The sequence below is a fragment of the Leucoraja erinacea genome, chromosome 4, assembly GCF_028641065.1.
Source record: "Leucoraja erinacea ecotype New England chromosome 4, Leri_hhj_1, whole genome shotgun sequence".
In the NCBI taxonomy this organism is placed as follows: domain Eukaryota; kingdom Metazoa; phylum Chordata; class Chondrichthyes; order Rajiformes; family Rajidae; genus Leucoraja; species Leucoraja erinaceus.
The window spans coordinates 74,473,550-74,495,508 of NC_073380.1; positions in this window are offsets into that span (position 1 = coordinate 74,473,550).

A 21,959-nucleotide genomic window follows, 5' to 3' on the forward strand; every position below is an offset into this window, starting at 1 on the left:
CCATCAGGTTATTAAACTCGCCATCAAACAAACTCTGAACTGTAACTTGCATGTTGTTTTTGTATGCTAAAAGTTCAACAGAAATTGTGCAGCACGGTGGCACAGAGGTAGAGTAGCAATACAGTTGCTGCCTTATAGCGCCAGAGAACCGGGTTCGATCTTGACTATGGATAAAATTTGTACGTTCTCCTCATGACATGTGTGGGTTTTATCCGGGAGCTCTGGTTTCTTCCCACACTCCAAAGCCGTACAGGTTTGTAGACTAATTGTCTTGGTAACAATTGTGACTTATGCCTAGTGAGTGCAGGGTAGTTTTAATGTGCACGAATGTTGGTCGGCACAGAGCCGATAGGCCAACAGGCCATTTTCCGCACTGTGTCTGAAAACTAAACAATTGCAAGAATATTATAATTTGTTTTCCAAAAATTAGGTTCCAGCAAAATGGGGATTGGTATTGTTGGTAAAACAGTATATTTCCCAGCATTTCTTTTGTATCTGTAACACTAAGATTTATGTTTTCATGAAAACAATACTGAATTATTTTGAGAACTTGCAATCATGGATTTTACTTGAAATATTTATAGATACATAAAAAAAAATATGTGCAGGAGTAGGCCCTTCGAGCCAGCACCGCCATTCAATGTGATCATGACTCACCATTCACAATCAGTACCCCGTATCAACAAATAAGCAACTTCAAATGATCAAAGTCTGGAGAGATATCAATGTGTCAATATGTCACCAGCAACATTGTTAATGGCAACAAGCAAACCTACACATTATTCCCTCAATGGACATTATCCAACCAATGTAACTGAGCTCTGTGTAAATAAAATACATCAAAGTGGAAGATAGTCAACAGCTAAAAAGTAATTATAATGCACACACATCATTGGATTTTGAGCAAATCAAGACGTAATTCCCTTTCCCTAGATTTAGAAATCGGATACATAACCGAACCTCTGATCATTTTTTTGATGCCCCTCAGAATTCTACAGCATTCAGACGGTAAGTTAATATGGTGTGTATGAAAGAAAATAGTTCACAGATTGTGGTATGTAGTGGTTTGGAGTATCACTTGCTACCATCTTCAAGTCAAGCCCTGGTGGCAGGATTCATGGCTGACTGTCAGGAGGTGGCCAGTGTCACAAGAGGGCGCTGGATAGTTGGATATAATGAGGGTCCAAAAGAAGTCTTTCCATGTGAGATATTTGAGTAATACTTATGAGGTCCAAAGGTCATAAATGATAGGAGTAGAATTAGGCCATTCGGCCCATCAAGTCTACTCCGCCATTCAATCATGGCTGATCTATCTCTCCCTCCTAACCCCATTCTCCTGCCTTCTTCCCATAACTTCTGACACCCGTACTAATCACGAATCTATCTATCTCTGCCGTAAAAATATCTGCGACAGGTTCCCAATCCTAGAGTACACAAATGTACTCAAAAAGGTTCTCCTTTAACAAAATCATCACAGCAAGTCTCATCTGCTTCTTGCAAGGTTTGTTCTGCTTGAGTTGCCTCCAAATTGCCTGCAGAAGTACCATTCAGGTTGGTGTTCCAGTCCATGAGCATTCACACACAGGTACAAGGGGTCAGGAAGGGAAGATGCAAGACTTCCGAGTGCATGTGGCATGTCCCTTATTTACTTTCTTTCAATGTATTTTTCAGAGAATATCTATTCCACCACCAAATAAATGGGGTGACATTTGATACCATTTTTAGTTTATAAAACCCCATATTTTCAATGCCCAGCCCCTATCACCTAATTTTTTTCCCCTCTCTCTCCACCTACAGCATGCATCACTCAAACACCCACACATTCCCCCTATCCCCCTCTCCCATTGTTCCCATTGCCCACCATCGTTGCCTAATGAGAGTCCTCTCTTCCATTCCTATCAGATTCCATAATGGGCATACCTTTGTGGTCTCTACTTAGCACCAACCAGCCCCTCCATCTATCTCTTGCTAGCTTTTTTTTCTCACCTCTCCCGTCACCTGTTTATGTTGGCTATGTGGGCAGCATGGTGGGTGGGCTGCACGGTAGCACAGCGGTAGAGTTGCTGCCTTACCGTGCCAGAGACCCAGGTTTGATCCTGACTATGGGTGCTGTCTGTACGGAGTTTGTACGTTCTACCCGTGACCTGCGTGGATTTTCTCCGATAACTTCAGTTTCCAGACTTACAGGTTTGCAGCTTAATTGGCTTGGTGTAAATGTAAAAAAAAAACTATCCCTAGTGTGTGTAGGGCAGTGTTAATGTGCAGGGGGTCACTGGTCAGCACAGACCTGGTGGATCGAAGGGAATGTTTCCATGTTGTATCACTATAGTAAATCTCGCTCTCCACTTTCAGTCCAGACGAAGGGTCTCAGTCCATAACGTTTCTTGTCCATTTCCCTCGACATGTGCTGCATTATTTATGCTTGCTTGGCTAGATCTATTTGATAATTGGGCATTAAACTAAAACTTTCATATATAAAAAGCAATTTAAATAGCTTAATGCTGTTAATTTAGGATAGTGTCGCCTTAGAGAGTACAAAAATAATTTGTATTAATAGACTCAAAATCCATCTTGTCCCATTTCAGGAAAATGATCGATAAAGCTTCCTGTGCGGTCTTACAAAATGAAGCATCTTAGTCATTGACTACCATTGATCTGTTTTCTCTCGAGGCCAATTTAGTTTAATTTTGAGATACAGCACGGAAACAGGCCATTTGGCCCACCGAGTCCACACCGCCGAGTGATCCCTGCACATTAACATTATCCTACACACACACTGGGGACAATTTACACTTATACCAAGCCAATTAACCTACAAACCTGTATGTCTTTGGAGTGTGGGAGGACACCGAAGATCTCAGAGAAAACCCACGTGGTCATGGGGAGAGCGTACAAACTCCGTAAAGACAGCACTTGTAGGCTGGATCGAACCTGGGTCTGCGGCGCTACAAGCAGAAATTCTGCCCCAGAGCCACTGGGCCGCCAATCTGAACTATTAGAAAAATTCATTTTCTCCACAGTTACAATGAAACAAATTGCTAATTAATTTTGTCAAGTTCTGGCTAACTAATTTCTCATCAGTGCCAACAGTACTTTTATGGAGACAAAATGATGCCAATACACATATTGATCATTGCTATTGGTATTAATTGCAGATTGTTGTATAAATTGCATATATTAGTTAAGGCGCTTTTCACTTAATTTAGTTAACACTTTTTATTTATTCAGTAATCATTTTGTAATATTAAAAATTCAAAAAATTTGAAACTAAATATTTTTAAAATCTTTTTAGAGGTGCCTGTACATTGTGCCGTTATATAAAAACACACACTGATGGGGAACAACTGGATTGCAATGTCTAGTCGAAAAATGTCTGTCAATCACCCTTTTGTTTCATATATTAATATATGTATTATCATTGTTAACATTCAGAAAATATTGACATATGCAGTTGAAAGTCATCCTTTGAATTGGAAGAAGCTATTGTTCCCTTCAAAATAAAAACCCATTTTTATTGTTGTAATTTAATAGAATGATTGTTTGATAAAAAAACAAAAAACAGAATATAATGAATCCAGCACTCGGAAGATACAAACATTATGTAGAAAAGCTTTGATTATTCAGTTATATTTGCAATTTATTTCTGCGAGTAAAGCAATATTTGATGTACAGGATCCAGGCAATTTCCTTTAGAATAAGACATATTCTGGCACATCCAAAAAATAGACATCCATCTTTAATCTTTGGAATGATAGGTTTCCTAATAAAAATGGACTGGAAATAATGTAATCATGTTCTTCTGGTCTCTCCATCTTTTAACCTGTCCCACCGTAACTGAAACTGGCTCTTTGCAACCCCATATCACTGCCTGACTTCAGCATTGCCAACTGCTGTTTCAATCCTGTGTACGATGGCACTGCAGATGCTGTGTTTGAAGAAGTGTCTCGACTCGAAACATCACCTATTCATTCTCACCAGAGATGCTGCCTGTCCCGCTGAGTTACCCCATCATTTTCAATCCTCATCTTTGCCTTTAATACTTGGAGACATGGCAATTCCAATGCACGCTCAATAACCTCATTTTCTGCTCTCTGCAAACTTTGTGCCATCCAAATCTGGTGTTGTTGGTATTGTCCAGACCTCATTAAATGAATAAACCTATGCTGCCTGTGTCATTGAAAAACATGTTAATCATATATCTTTGCAGTATACCTCAACTTTAAAATTTCATAGGATTCACCCTTCTGTAATTTCCCCCAGGGATTAATTCGTCTGAGCTCCTGTGGAGGTCCACATTTGGTCTCTGAATCCTCCACAAAAATAATAATTGGTCCATTATGGCTGTACGTCCACCTGCCAAGGCTGTTAGCTCTGGAATTCTTTCTCTACCTCCATCAAGAAAGCATAACAATTCAATCAAGCTCTGGACATTTACTTTAATGCATCCTTTGATGTTTTTGTATCAAAACCTTTGGATACTTCTCTGAAGAATCTTGAGATATTTTGTTACACCACAAGTCTTACAGAAATGTAACATTGTTACTTTAAATACATTGTTCTAATTGTTTTTGCAACCTCCAAGGTGTCGAATAAACTGAAGGGTCAGTCTTAGTGGGAGGGAGGAACTGAAGGGAATCCACATTAGTCAGGAAATGGTGTTAGGTAAGCTGTTGAGACTGAAAGCAGATAAATCCCCAAGGCCTGATGGTCTGCATCTACAGAGTACTCAAGGAGGTAGCCCTAGAAATCGTGGATGCATTGGTAATCATTTTCCAACGTTCTCTCGACTCTGGATCAGTTCCTGTGGACTGGAGGGTAGCCAATGTAACTCCACTTTTTAAGAAAGGAGGGAGAGAGAAAATGGGGATTAAAGACCAGTTACATCGATAGTGGGGAAGATGCTCGAGTTGATTGTTAAAGATGTTATAGCAGCACATTTGGAAACCAGTGACAGGATCGGTTAAAGTCAGCATAGATAATTAGAATGGATGAAAGGAGAGCCAGTTAATGTGGTGTTTCTGGACTTTCAAAAAGCCTTTGACAAGGTCTCACACAAGAGATCAGTGTGCAAATTTAGAGCACATGGGATTGGGGGTGGGTATTGACATGGATAGAGAACTGGTTGGCAGACAGCAAGCAAGGAATAGGAATTAACGGGTCCTTTGCAGAATGGCAGGCAGTGACTAGTGGGGTGCCGCAAGTCTCGGTGCTGGGACCCCAGTTATTTACAATATATATTATCGATTTAGACAAGGGAATTAAATGTGACATCTCCAAGTTTGAGGATGACACAAAGCTAGGTGGCAGTGTGAGCTGCGATGAGGGTGCTCTGAGGCTGCTCTGAGGCTGCAGGGTGACTTGGCAGATGCAGTATAATGTGGATAAATATGAGGTTATCCACTTTGGTGGCAAGAACAGGAAGGCAGATTGTTATCTGAATAGTGTCAGATTAGTAAAATGGGAGGTGTAACAAGACCTGCGCGTGCTTGTACATCAGCCACTGAAAGTAAAGCAGGTAACGCAGGCAATGAAGAAAGCTAATGGCATATTAGCCTTCATTGCGCGAGGATACGAATTTCGGAGTGCAAGGTCTGACTACAGTTGTACAGGGCTCTGGTGAGACCGCACCTGTTGTATTGTGTGCAATTTTGGTCTCCTAATTTGAGGAAAGACATTATTGCTATTGAGGGAGTGCAGTGTAGGTTCACCAGGTTAATTCCCGGGATGGCGGGGCTGACATATGATGAAAGAATGGGTCGACTGGGCTTGTATGCATTGGAATTTAGAAGGATGAGAGGAGATCTCATAGAAACATACAACATTCTTAAAGGATTGGACAGGCTAGATGCAAGAAAAATGTTCTCGATGTTGGGGGACTCCAGAAACAGGGGTCACAGTTTAAGAATAAGGGGTAGGCCATTTAGGACTGAGATGAGGAAAAACTTCTTCACCCAGAGAGTTTTGAATCTGTGGAATTTGCTGCCACAGAAGGCAGTGGAGGCCAATTCACTGGATGTTTTCAAAAGAGAGTTAGATTTAGTTCTTGCGGTTAAAGGAATCAAGGGATACGGGGAAAAAGCAGGAACGGGGTACTGATTTCAGATGATCAGCCATGGCCTACTCCTGCACCTATTTATCTATGTTTCTATATTATGCATATTCAACAAAGGAAAACGTTTTAAAAACTCTGAAGGGCGTCACGGTGGCACAGCGGTAGAGTTGTTGCACCAGAGACCCAGGTTCAATCCTGACTACAGGTGCTGCCAGTACGGAGTTTGTATTCTCTCCCCGTGACATCGTGGGTTTTCCCCAAGATCTTCGGTTATCTCCCACACTCCAAAGACGCACAGGTTTGTAGGTTAATTGGCTTGGTGTATGTGTAAATTGTCCCGAGTGTTGTTAGGATAGTGTTAATGTGCCGGAATCTCTGGTCGGTGCGGACCCGGTGGGCTGAAGGGCCTGTTTCTCTAAACTAAACTTCTTTGAAACAAAATTTATATTAGGTAGCAGAGCAAATCACCGCCAAACACACTGAAATGTGCTATTGACACAAATAATGACACTACAACAAGCAACCACAATCTGTATGACCAAAAATATTTGCAGTACAACAATGTAAAGTTGTCCTATGGAAAAAGTATGTTACACTGAAAGATGCGTTGTGGACAATGAAGATATCACTGGCACCTGTGATGCAAGAGCACACATACAAGCTAATAACTAGCTGAAGAAAGAGCAGGCCCACAAGCTCTAGTCAATGTGATGGAAGGACATGATGAGGTTTGCCAAGGGCAGCAACACACAAACTCACAAAGGTATGTGACACACCAAATTCAACATGTATTGTTGAACACAAACATTACCAAGAACTTATGAAATTGTACTTGATGGGATTGCTGTGTACAAATGAATGTTGGAACCAATGAGTTAGGAGCAGGAGTAAGTCACTCAGCCCCTCCAGCCAGTATGGCTATTCAATAACTTCACAGAACTCTGAGTAAAACCTTAACTTTGCATTCCTGCGTAGGCCTGGATATCTAACTCGGTTTTAAAACATGCTCAAAGATTCACTTGCCAATATGCTCTGAGATGAGAATGGCAAAGACCCACGACATCTCTAAGTTAAAGGGTGACCTCTTAGTTTTAAACAGTAATCCCAAGTTCCAGGTACTGCCACAAACAGAAACATCCTCTTCACATCAATCCTGTCACACCCTGGCCACTCCCTCTTCTCACGTCTTCCGTCAGGCGAAAGGTATAGAAGTGTCAAAATGCACACCTCCAGATTCAGGGGCAGATTCTTCCTGGCTGTTATCAGGCAAATGAATCATCCTACCACAACCAGAGAGCAGTGCTGAACTACGATCTACCTCATCGGTGACCCTCGGACTATCCTTGATTGGACTTGGCCAATTTTACCTTGCACTAAATGTTTTTCCCTTATCATTTATCCATACTCTGTAAATGGCTCGAATGTAATCATGTTCTGTCTTTCTGCTGACCTGATAACACACAACAAAAGCTTTTCACTGTACCTTAGTACGCGTGACAATAAACTAAACTATCAAGTTTCAATATGAGACGTGCACTAAATGTTTGTGGAATCTAATTAATATTTTAGTATGAGATGTCAACACTAGGCTCTCACCCCAAATTTCTTTGAACTAATATTGATAGTTTAATAAATATTCATTATTATACAAGATTGAAGCCATGAACGTGAATATATTTGAACTTATTGGCTGATAATAGTTTGTACAGAATATTCTGAAATGATTAATTTTGGAATGTACTTTAAACAGTTTTCACATTCAAGTTCACATTTATTGTCACATGCACCAATTGGTACAGTGAGATTTGAGTTACCATACAGCCATTACGAGCTGCTGGCATGACAGCCACTGCAGTGGTGCCACCCGATTTTAAATTATATTTATATTATATTAAACACAACTGTGTACACCCTGAATGTGCTTTATGAGTGTTAGGCATGACTACCACTGCTACTCCAACACAAACCTTGCACTGAACAATCAATTTTAATCTTAAAATGATGTTAAGCATTTGTTTCAGTTGTCCTGAATACGGTTATCACTCTCTAGTTAACAGTTCATTTGTTAGATATTAAGAGCAAAGTAATGCTAAATGTAACATTGTGTAGGATTCAAATTAACTTTTAATTTCGAAGGTGCTGCTTTATCTTGACTGCCCAGTCTCTGCTGTCCCACAAGTAACTTTTCCCCATTACCATGACTAATTGCCATATGACAGGAAGAATGTGATACTATTATAAAAAGTACCGAAGATGTGGATCTGGATGCAGCCTGGAATGGAAGACTTTGCTTTGAGGGAGAGATTTAATAGGTTGGGTTTATTATCACTGAATGCAAGGCCAAGGGATGATCTTATGGTTGATCTTGTGGAATTCCTTGCCACAGAAAGCAGTGGAGGCAAAGTCCATCGATATATTTAAAGTAGAGATAGATTGACTTGTACGGGTGGCAGAGGTTATGGGGAGAAGGCAATAGAATGGGGTTAGGAGGGAGAGAGAGATCAGCCATGATTGAATAGCAGAGTAGACTCGTTGGACCGAATGGCCTAATTATGATCCTATCACATGATCTTATAGAAGTTTATAAAACTATGAGGGGAATAGATTAGGTAGATAACCAGTTTTTTTTTCTAGGATGGGGGAGTGTATAAGGCACAGGTTTAAGGTGAAAGAGCAGGGAGTTAAAAGAGATTGGGGGCAAGATTTTCACATGCAGGATAGTGGTTATATGGACCAAGTTGCCAGTGGAAGTGGTAGAGGCAGACAGCAGCATTGAAAGGGCAATTGGACAAATACTTGGGTGAGAAGATAGTAGAGGGATCTGGATCCAATGCAGCAAATGGGATTTGTCTAGAGAGTAGGTATAGGGGAGTTGGGCCAAAGGGCCCATTTCTGTGCTGTGGATGATTCACATTATCCATTGTGCATTGTTCTGCCTGTGCATCCACAGTGCTGCAGTGCATATACAGCCTGGATAATTCACAACATGATTATAATGCAATATTATTGATCTTCTTTGCTTTTTGCAAAAACCTGGGTTGGAAAAAACAGTAATAATACACTACAAACTACTATTATCAAGACAAGCACAGAACCCGTTGGAAATTAGATATTTTTTGCTCATTTTAGTTGTTATATGGATATATAATAATGAGAGCATCAGCTTTGATAAAACATTAGATGTTCTGCAACTAAATAGAGCCACTTTTCCATTTTGTTTTACCATTGTTTTCTGAATTTTGATATCTGACTTAATTGTGTCCTCTACACTATACTTCACTTCAGTGTTGGTGTCAAAATAATATTTCAATTCTTATAGAGGTTCAATTCTTGTAGAACTCAGAGCTTCCATGGATTCCATGGAAGAAATAGCAGCAAAGAGAAGCAGGTAAAAGCACTGATTGGCTGTAGCCTGAGTGGGAGGAGTTATAAGTGAGACAGAGGGGGAAAATAGTTTAAAAAGAGCAGCAAAAACACAGGCAGACTTAACTCAGAGCTTCAGTGGATTTTGAAGAAACAGCAGCAAAGAGAAGCAGGAAAAAGCACTGAGTGGCTGTAGCCAGAGTGGGAGGAGAGTTAGAAGTGAGTCAGAGAAACAGTTTAAAACTGAGGAATTTGGTTTGTAAATTGGAAAACTGATAAATTGTTAAATTAGGCAATTTATCAGTCAATATAAGCAAGACGGCTCTGAGGGAGCGGCCTTGTGAGTAAAGTGTGAGTCTTTGGCTCGAGAGTCTTCAGCGAGGAGGCTGAGGAAAGGAGGCTACGCATAAAGCTCGAGAGGACGGAACACGGTGAACACATCGGGGCAGATGAGACAGTGTGAGGCTTGCAGAATGTAGTAGCCCAGGGACATGGATGGAGCCTCTGAATGCTACAACTGTGGCAAGTGCGTCCAGCTTCAGCTCTTGAAGGACCGTGTTGGGGCACTGGAGAAGCAGCTGGATGACCTCAGGGTCATCCGAGAAAATGAGAGTTTCCTGGACAGGACCTACAGTGAGGTAGTCAAACCGAGGATACGGGAAGAACCAAGGTGTGTGACAGAGAGAAAGGGTGAAAATCGTGGAGTGCAGAAGACCCAGGTGGCTGTGCTTAATGAAAACAGGTACACCCTATTGGGAACTGTTTGGGAAGGCGATGTTTCCAGTCTGAGTGGCGGACACGTCGGTGGCTCCAATCCTAGAGATGGGACTCAACCGGCGAGACCGACATCGGGTAGAGCCCTTGTGGTGGGTGACTCCATTGGCCGCTGAGCAGACAGGAGATTCTGTGGCGGCAGAGGAGATGCAAGGATGGTCTGTTGCCTCCCTGGTGCCAGGGTTCAGGATGTCACGAGCCAAATTCAGAAATTCCTCAAGAGAGAAGGTGAACAGCCGACAGCAGTTGTGCACGTAGGCACAAACGACATCAGGAAGAAGACAAAGGAGGTTCTCTAACATATGTTCAGAGAGTTGGGAAGAAGACTGAAATGCCGGACTTTTAGGGTGGTTATGTCTGGATTGCTTCCAGGCCTTGTGCTAGTGAGGACAGGAACAGGGAGATAGGGGATCTGAATGTGTGGCTGAGGGGCTGCAGCAGGGAGCAAGGATTTAGATTTATAGACCACTGGGATCTCTTCTGGGGTAGGGGTGACCTGTACAAAAGGGACGGGTTACACCTTAACTGGAGGGGGACCGACATTCTGGCAGGCAGGTTTGCTAGGGCTACACGTGTGGGTTTAAACTAAATAGTGGGGGGGAGGGATTGACAAATTGGTAGTATAAAGATGGAGTTGAAGGAGAAGTGGCGACAGGAAAAAATACAAAAGATTCTCGAATTAATGGGAAGGAAAGCTCGAGAATGGACAACAGAATAAGGTCAGGGCCAATTGCGAACGGTGCGAGGGGGGAAGTGAATATGAAGGTCAAAGTGCTGAATATGAATGCGTGAAGTATAAGGAATAAAGTGGACGAGCTTGAGGCTCAGTTAGAAATGGGAAACTATGATGTTGTGGGAATTACTGAGACATGGTTGCAAGAGAGCCAGGGCTGGGAATTGAATATTGAAGGGCCTACCTCCTATCAAAAAGACAGACAGATGGGCAGAGGGGGTGGGATTGCCCTGTTGGTGAGGAATATAATTCAGTCCTTTGCAAGGGGTGACATTGAAACAGGAAAGGTGGAGTCAATATGGATAGAACTAAGGAATTGTAAGGGTAAAAAGACCCGAATGGGACTAATCTACAGGCCTCCAAACAGTAGCCTGGACATAAGGCGCAAGTTGAATCAGAAGTTAAAATTGGCATGTAGCAAAAGTAATGCTGTGGTTGTTATGGGAGATTTCAACATGCAGGTAGACTGTGAAAAACAGGTTTGTACTGGACCCCCAAAAAGGGACATTGTAGAGTGCCTTTGAGATGGATTCTTAGAACATCTTGTATTAGAGCCTACCTGGGAGAAGGCAATTTTGGATTTAGTTTTATGTAATGAACCGGATTTAATAAAGGACCTCGAGGTTAATGAGCCATTAGGAGGCAGTGATCATAACACGGTCAGGTTTAATCTACAATTGGAGTGGGAGAAGGGTAGATCGGAGGTGTCAGTGTTACAGTTGAATAAAGGGGACTATGGGGCCATGAGGGAGGAGCTGGCCAAAGTTGACTGGAAAGATACACTAGCAGGGATGACAGTGGAACAAAAATGACAGGTGTTTCTAGGAATAATACAGAAGGTGCAGGATCTGTTCATTCCGAGGAGGAAGAAAGATTCCAAGGGGAGAAAGGGGCAACCATGGCTGACATGGGACATCAGGAACAGAATAAAAATTAAAGCGAAGAAGTACAACGTAGCAAAGATGAGCGGGAAGCAAGAGGATTGGGTAATGTTTAAAGAACAACAGAAGATAACCAAAAAGACAATACGGGGTGAAAAGATGAAGTACGAAGGTAAGCTAGCCAAGAATATAAAGCAGGATCATAAAAGCTTCTTTAGGTATATGAAGAGGAAAACATTAGTTCAGACCAAAGTTGGACCCTTGAAGACAGAAAAAGGTGAATTTATTATGGGGAACAAGGAAATGGCAGATGAGTTGAACAGGTACTTTGGATCTGTCTTCACTAAGGAGGACACAAACAATCTTCCAAATATAGTAGTGGCCAGAGGATCTGAGGTGACGGAGGAACTGAAGGAAACCCATATTAGGCAGGAAATGGTATTGGGTAGACTGATGGGACTGAAGGCAGATAAATCCCCAGGGCCTGATGGTCTCCATCCTAGGGTACATAAGGAAGTGGCTCTAGAAATCGTGAATGCATTGGTGATAATTTTCCAATGTTCTATAGATTCAGGATCAGTTCCTGTGGAGTGGAGGTTAGCTAATGTTATCCCACTTTTAAGAAAGGCGGTAGAGAGAAAACAAGGAATTATAGACCAGTTAGCCTGACATCGGTAGTGAGGAAAATTCTGAAGTGAATTATAATAGATGAAATAACCGCACATTTGGATAGAAGTAACAGGATCAGTCTGAGTCAGCATGGATTTACAAAGAGGAAATCATGCTTGACTAATCTTCTGGAATTTTTTTGAAGATGTAACTAGGAAAATGGACAAGGGAGAGCCAGTGGATGTAGTGTACCTGGACTTTCAGAAAGCATTTGCTAAGGTCTCACATAGGAGATTAGTGGGCAAAATTATGGCACATGATATTGGGGGCAGAGTGTTGACATGGATAGAGAAGTGGTTGGAAGACAGGAAACAAAGAGTAGGGATTAACGGGTCCCTTTCAGAATAGCAGGCAGTGAGTAGTGGGGTACCACAAGGCTCGGTGCTGGGACCGCAGCTATTTACAATATACATCAATGATTTGGATGAAGGGATTCAAAGTAACATTAGCAAATTGGCAGATGACACAAAGCTGGCTAGCAGTGTGAACCATGAGGAGGATTCTATGAGAATGCAGGGTAACTTGAACAGGTTGGGGGACTGGGCAGATGCATGGCAGGTGCATGGCAGGTGAAGTTTAATGCGGATGAATGTGAGGTTATCCACTTTGGTAGCAAAAACAGGAAGGGAGATTACTATCTAAATGGCGTCATGTTGGGAAAAGCAGAAGTACAACAGGATCTGGGGATCCTTGTTCATCAGTCTATGAAAGTAAGCATGCAGGTACAGCAGGCAGAGAAAAAAGTGAATGGCATGTTGGCCTTGATAACAAGAGTAATCGAATATAGGAGCAAAGAGGTCCTTCTGCAGTTGTACAGAGCCCTAGTGAGACCACACCTGGAGTAGTGTGTGCAGTGTTGGTCCCCTAATTTGAGGAAAGACATTCTTGCTATTGAGGGAGTGCAGCATAGGTTTACAAGGTTAATTCACGGGATAGCGGGACTGTCATATGCTGAGAGAATGGAGCAGCTGGACTTGTACACTCTGGAGTTTAGAAGGATGAGAGGGGATCTCATTGAAACACATAAGATTGTTAAGGGTTTGGACACGCTAGAGGCAGGAAACATGTTTGCGATGTTGGGGGAGTCCAGAACCAGAGGCCACAGTTTAAGAATAAGGGGTAAGCTATTTAGAACGGAGACGAGGAAACACTTTTTCTCACAGGGAATGGTGTCTGTGGAAGTCTCTGCCTCAGATTGCGGTGGAGGCAGGTTCTCTGGATGCTTTCAAGAGAGAGCTAGATAGGGCTCTTAAAAATAGTGGAGTCAGGGGATATGGGGAGAAGGCAAGAATGGGGTACTGATCGGGGATGATCAGCCATGATCATATTGAATGGTGGTGCTGGCTCGAAGGGCTAAATGGCCTACTCCTGCACCTATTGTCTAAGTCTGAAGCCTCTTGGCTGTTGGGCACCGGCCGGGTTGGGTCAACTGAGAAATAGTTAATATCACACTTCACAAGTTTGAGATTATTTTCAAATTTCATAATTACTTTACTTCTGAGCTATAGACTAACCTTTGAAAGGGAAACATGCATGTCATGCGCTAAACTATGGCAGCCAAAACAATAGGCAATATTTCAAGTAATTAATCATCTTTATGTCCATGATCAGCATGTTTATTATCAATCAGTTCAAACAGTGGCTCAAATGCTCTTTAGTATAAAGCAGTGCTGGCAGTTGCATTCCAAATAAACTTCTGAAGGCATCAGATATTAATCAAGTCACAGTATATTCAGATGTAGTTGAAGACAGGTAGTAATGTTGTTCAAAGTGTGTGTCATGCATAAAACTTTAATTAGAATAAATGTCAGAAAGATGTGTAATAGAACAATGGAGAATGATGAATGGATCAGAAAAATGGTTTTCAATTATGTTATTATAGACAATAGGTGCAGGATTTGGCCATTCTGCCCTTTGAGTCAGCATCGCCATTCACTGTGATCATGTCTGATCATCCACATTCAGTACCCCGTTCCTGCCTTCTAACCATATCCCCTTACTCCGCTATCTTCAAGAGCTCTATCTAACTCTCTCTTGAAAGCATCCAGAGAATTGGCCTCCACTGCCTTCTGAGCCAGCAAATTCCACCGATTCACAACTCTCTGGGTGAAAACGTTTTTCCTCATCTCCATTCTAAATGGGCTACCCCTTATTCTTAAACTGTGGCCCCTGGCTCTGGTCTCCCCCAAAATTTGGAACATGTTTCCTGCCTGCAGCGTGTCCAAACCCTCAATAATCTTGTATGTTTCAATAAGATCCTCTCTCATCCTCTAAATTCCAGTGTATCAAGAAAAAATAAATATTATGAGGTATGACTGCACCAACAACTAAAATGAGTAAATATTGAAAGAAATCAGTCTAAACTTACTTAAAATGAAATCAAGTCCAGCACTTCCACAAGGCATTTTCAAACACGCAAACATAAATAATAATATTAGAAACTCTACCTGTCAAGATGCTTTGCTACTGGATTTCCCATGGAATCCAACAGCAGAGCTGTCTGCAGATGTGTATCAAGAAACTGCTGATGCTGGTCTAAACTAAAGATAGACACAAAAAGCTGGAATAACACAGCTGGACAGGCAGCATCTCTGGAGAGAAGGAATGGATGATGTTTTGGGTCGAGACCCTTCTTCAGACTGAAGAAGTGTCTCGACCCAAAACGTCACTGTTATATTCTGGACAGCAGAATGAATAACAACTTGCATGCAGACTGGCTGGATCACAAGAGAGATTTATTACCCAACATTCCCTATTTATATACAACACCAACTCATTAGCATATACATGAATATGCATGAATACATTACACTGCTCTCCCTTTTTTAAGTATTAAATCAAAGTACACAGTTACAATGTTCTTGTTGTCATACTTGATTTAAACCAATGTTCATTAAATCTTAAATGATAACACAATATATTTATTTTACATATTAGGTTGTAACATGTTGAGTAGTAATTTCTTAAACGGAAGAGTTTAAACAGACCGTCAGTTAAAATGGAATTGTCACTAAAAAGCCATATGCTAAATTAACAGAACCACACTTAAAAAACTCACTTAGAAGCAATAATATGTTTTGGAAGAATGCTGAGGCTAATTGAGAAGGATCAATAAATCATAAGGCCACCTGCAAGGACACTAAGGTAAACTTCTGTCTTCCCAGAGTAACCAGAGACTAGCTTGGCACCTGTTGCAACAAATTAAACTCTTGCTTTTGACACTAAGGAGGATTGTTGGTTGGAAAGGAAAGTTTCAACTGTTGTTCTTGCATTAGGATAGAAGCTCAGGCTTTTCGGTATTAAAAGTGATTAGTACGGGTGTCGGGGTAATGGGAAGAAGGCAGGAGAATGGGATTAGGAGGGAGAGATAGACCAGCTATGATTAAATGGAGTAGACTTGATGGGCCTTATGACCTTCTGACCTTTTAAAAGTGCAGGACACACATGCGCTCAGGGATTTTGCTCTCGGACTGGGTTGCAACCAGTTTCAGAGGAAAGCTTTGAGCCATGCTGTGGATGGAGCTGACTGCCACTGACTGGGGGTCCAACCGGCATTGATAAGTATAGATGTGTTCTCAACAGTAACATTTACATTAATTCCTACCATGTTTAGTGTGGTCTCCGATTCCAAAACCCAATAGTCACAGTCAAAGCTACCAAGATAAGCGTTGTGTGTACCATTACAAGAGCTTAATCTTGCAAATGCTCTTCAACATTTCAGCTGAGAAATCACATTTCAGATTCTACATTAAATTAGAGATAATGTGAGATCTATGACTGCATTGATTTCAAAAGGAATTGCTGATTTGTGGACATGAAAGCAAAAGGGTATGATATGTTTCTTTCTCATTACTTTAGTTTGATTTAATATATCAAATAATTGATTTTTTTTCATCTATCTTTCCAATGTGTTCGGACTTCAGAATTATTTATCACATTTGAAACTGAGAACTTGTTGTGCTGGTTGTCAGAGATTTCAGAAGTGTTTGGCAAGTTGAGTTTCATCACTGCAATTTCTCTGCAGCTGCTCAGACCAAGATGCATAAGCATGGGGCACTTTGGGATCATAAGATCATAAGTCATTGGAGTAGAATTAGGACATTCGGCCCATCAAGTCTACTTCGCCATTCAATCATGGCTGATCTATCCCTCTCTCCTTTCTTCCCCCCATAACCCCTGTCACCCGCACTAATCAAGAATCTATCTATCTCTGCCTTAAAAATATCGACTGACTTTGCTTCCACAGTCTTCTGTGACAAAGAATTCCACAGATTCATCACCCTCTGACTAAAGAAATTTCTCCTCACCTCCTTCCTAAAGAAATGTCCTTTAATTCAGAGGCTATGACCTCTAGTCCTAGACTCACCCATCCTCTCCACATCCAAGATCCCCCCCATCCAGGCCAGATGGGACAGCCATGGTATAACCACAGGTGGAAAGAAGGGGTATCAGGCTTATGCCACCAATTTCTCACACTGTTTACAAACAGTTAAAGTTGCTGCATGGACCTAGAGGGAATACAGACAAGATAACTTGCAACAGTTAATGGAGACATTTAAAGGATAAACAAAGACACAAAGTGCGGGAGTAACTCGGGTCTCAACGCGAAACATTCCCCATTCCTTCTCTCCAGACATGCTGCCGGTCCCGCTGAATTACTCCAGCATTTTGTGTTTATTGCTGGAGTAACTCAGCAGGTCAGGCAGCATCTCTGGAGAACATGCTGCACTGAAGAATGGTCCTGCCCAAAGCATCATCTACCCATGTTATCCAGAGATGTTGCCCGACTGCTGAGTTACTCCAGCACTTTGTGTCTTTTTTTAAACCAGTATTTGCAGTTCCTTGTTTCTGCATGGTTCTCCGAAAGCATCACGGGTGGTCAAAAGTAGTTTTTGTACATTGTCTTTCATCAGCGTTCTGAGTACAGATGTTGGGACAATATGTTACGCTTGTACAAGCTGTTGGTGAGGCCACATTTGGAGATACTGCCATAGGAAGCAACTCATTAAGTGAGAAAGGGTGCAGTGAAGATTTACGAGGATGTTGCCAGGACTTGAGGGGCTGAGCGATAGGGAGAGATTGAGCAGCCTGGGTAACCTCCTTTAAATGTTGTTATCTTATCTGCCTCATCTACCCCATTGGCAGCTTGTTTAATGTACCCACCACACACAGTGTGAAAATGTTGCCCCTCAGCTTCCTAGTAAATCTTTCCCCTTTCACCCAATTCAGTGACACAGTAGTGTAGTAGAGAGAAGATTAACAATGCAGAAGCCAAGATTAACACTGCAGAAACAGAGTCCACCTCAAGAAAATATGTAAAGTAATTAGCCTTGTTTAAAATTCGAGAAGTCTCGATAATGCTAAACAGTAACTATTCCTGCATGAGTAACCATTCCTGCCAAATATCAAACAACATTATCATAATCAAATTCACTTATCAACATCCTTATGGCTACCGTTGACTGGAACCTTAACTGGACAGCCAGGTAAATATTGTGTAGGAAGGAACTGCAGGTGCTGGCTTCCACCGAAGCTAGACACAAAATGCTGGAGTAAATCAGTGGGACAGGCAGCATCTCTGGACAGAAGGAATGGGTGATGTTTTGGGTCAAAACCCTTAGGGTCCAGGATTTTGTGTCTATTTCAAGTAGAAATTGTGTTTGATTATGTTACTGACTAGTTGATGGTTCTACAGAGAAGCACCGCCAAACTACAGTTTGCCTGTCAATACATTCGGAAGTTCTGGAACTATTACATCAGGATAGCACAGACACATAGGAAGTTGGAGGCAGTTCATTTAGCATGTTGTTCGGTAGAGGTCCTGAACTGTATTCAGTTGCGTTATTCAAGGTTTTATAATTGTTTTCTATGTTGAGTGGTTTCAAATGAATTTTTTGCCTAATAAGTTTTAATAATTTCAATCAATTGGATGTTTTCAACTGTTTCCAGATATTTCTCATCATCAGTAGAATAGGCTTCTGCCAGGCAGGCCCTTAATTTGAACTAGCTTTAGCTCAGTAACCTCTTTGTGCCTTCACCTCCCTTTACAATGGAAGGCTTTCAGGACATTGGGAGCCAGTTGGATTCAGAAGTTGAGTTCCACTGATACCATCCTGTGAAATCAAGGCAAGGGCCAGATTCAGCATGATCTCACCCTTTGTGAGAGGTGGTGAAGAGCTGACTGTCTCCCTTCCCAAGTCCCTAAGCCTGCTAACCACCTCCAGTTTAAATTCCATTTGGAATATTTTGGAGGACCAGAAAAACAAGAACCAAGCAACCATGATTGAAGATTGGAATATTATGGGATAGATCTAACCACACCCAAAATACCATTCAGGACAAAGCATAGTTGATTGACATCAAATCCACCATATTCAACATTCTTTTCCTTCACTCCCAGTGCACCAGCGTCAAATGTATTATTTACAATTTACAAAATGTTCTAGATTTACTTGGACAGCCATTTTCAAACCCATGCCATCCACACTAAGGCTTTGGTTGCATATGGGGGGAGGGGGGGTTAATTTATTGAATTATTTTTGTTTAAAATCAAGTAAGAATGTCATTGTTCTATCTGGGACATATGACAATAAAACACTTGACTATTCATGAGTGCTGTGTTTATGGGCTGTCATGCTGCTGTAAGCAATAATTTCATTGTTCCATTTTCGGTACAAATGATAGTTAAAGACATTTGACTCCACTCCAGAAAATTCAAGACCAATGAATAGATAAGAATACCATCACCTACACATTTCTCCACAAGGAACAGCATAACATGGAAATATATTACCATTCCTTTGTCATTGTGGAATCTAAATGCCCACCCAAAAACTGCCACATAAGAACAACATTTGTCAGTGGAGGTTCACCATTTTCTTCTCACGTGCATGGAATAATATTTTGTACCGACACATCAGAGCCAATATTTTGTACTGCCACAACACTACTGTGAAATATTGCGCATTCTGATGACTTGATGTTTTTCTTATCGTTTTTGTCGTTTCCATTGTCGTTATTATTTATCTGTTACGTTGGAGCTCCGCTCAGGCAGTGCGCCTGAAATTTTGTTATATAAATTTACAATGACAAAAGTGTAATGATTATTATTATTATTATTATAGGTGCAAGCCTCACTTTATCTGCCTGCTTCTCATAAAATAAAAAATAAACAATATGATACAAACTTAAAATTGGAGCTGGAATATACAAGTGTTTAGCAGTAACATTTCCTTACACAAGGGATGGTGAAATCTGCAACTATCTCCTGAACGGTTACTGTGGCTGGATTAATATAACATTTCACAATGATGATTGACAAATCTTTGTTACATAAGAGGATTCAAGAATGGGTATAAAGGAAAATATTATGATAGGAAAACAGTGCTAATACACATCTGATCTCAACCTATCTGGAAGGCAGAACACATGTGAGGGACTAAATAGCCTCCATCTATTCTCCTTGAGTTGTAAGATTCATCTGCTGTTGGTTCATCACTTCTGGACAACAGGTAAAGAGTAATATTTCACTCCTTTTGTTGCTATCAATCAGAGTCTCATGTCTAAGGAGAAGACATTCAGTGGCCTGAAAGTAATTTTGGTTAAGTGCGGTTCCCAGCCTGGAGCCCAAGTAACAGCAAAGAAGGTTTAGATCAAGGCTGGTAACCTTATCTCGACAATCACTCACATGTGCAATTAAATTAGACGAGGAATCAATTCTCACAAAAAGTTCACCTTTCCTGTCTGCATTTACCAAGTAGGACATTTAATTTCTGATTTTTTTGTGAGTACTTCCACCTCATTGGAAACCCATGGATTTTAATCACTAGTATTCCAAAATCTAGATTAGCAATTAATTACCTTCAATTTTCTCAATAGATGCAAGCAGATATAAGGGGAAGTATAAGACAAGTGCCGTCAAGTACAAAACAAGCAAAGATCCATAACGCTGGTTATGAGGTTACATTACAAATTGCAAACAATTTCAGTGATAAATTTGATGTGAGCAGGAAGTTCTGATCTGAAGCAAATAGGGACATTATTGAATAAAACAATGATGCTGTCATTTTGATATGTATGCAATTTCCTCACATTTATATGTGCATTACTTCGAGTGATTTAACTACTTAATAAAATCAGTATCTACATTTATTGACTTATTTGTACAAGATTTCCAATAAAAGCCTGATCAAAGTTTTTGGCAAACAATTCACAGTTTACTTCTGTACTGTTTTTTCTTGCCATGAAATTATTATGCAGAATTTTAGGAGTTTTAGTAAAATGTTGTAGTCTCAACTTCTGTGGAAACTTCATATTTCCTCTCCGTCACATGCAGACACTGTGTTTACTTGGCTCAGACAGTAATATTTCTTCTTATAGAGCAGAGACAAGGAACTTCAGATGCTGGTTTACACATAAAGACACAAAGTGCTGGAACAACTCAGTGGGTCAGGCAGCATCCGTGGAGAACATGGAGGGATGATGTTTTGGATCAGGACTTCTTATTCAATCTAGGCTCTCTTCCTAACCCACTACCTCCAAGACCTATATCTTTCATTATCCATCCTTGATAAATGGATCCTACATCCATGCTCACTTGCCTCTGTTTTTCTGCTTCCTGCCTTTCCATCAGTCCAAATGTACCTTTGGTCCAAATAGAAACATAGAAATAAGGGGCAGGAGGGGGGCATCCTTCGAGCCTGCACTGCCATTCATTGTGATCATGGCTGATCATCCACAATCAGTAACCCATGCCTGCCTTCTCCCCATATCCCTTGATTCCGCTAGCCCCAGGACCTCTATCTAAATCTCTTTTAAATTCATCCAGTGAATTTGCCACCACTGCCTTCTGTGGCAGAGAATTCCACAAATTCACAAATCTGGGTGAAAAAGTTTTTTCTCATCTCAGTTTTAAATGGCCTCCCCTTTATTCTTAGACTGTGGCCCCCGGTTCTGGACTACCCCATCATTGGGAACATTTTCCTGCATCTAGCTTATCCAGTCCTTTTATAATTGTATATGTTTCTATAAGATATCCTCTCATCCTTCTAAATTCCAGTGAATACAAGCCCACTCTTCACAATCTTTCCTCATATGACAGTCCCGCCATCCCGGGGATTAACCTTGTGAACCTACGCTGCACTGTCTCAATAGCAAGGATTTCCTTCCTCAAATTAGGAAAGCAAAACTGCACACAATATTCCAGATGCAATCTCACCAGGGTCATGCACAAATACAGAAGGACCTCTTTACTCCTATACTCAAATCTTCTCTCGCTATGAATGGCAACCTGTCATTAGCTTTCTTCACTGCCTGCTGTACCTGCATGTTTACTTTATTGACTCTCCTGGTTTGTACGAAAGCATTATCTGACTTTACACTGGGATGCAGTGGTGGGAGGATAGAGGAAACAAATATATTACAGGAGTGAAAAACTGGTAGTTCTTGGTGTGGCTTTCAGATAACAAGAACTTCAAGCAAGTATGTA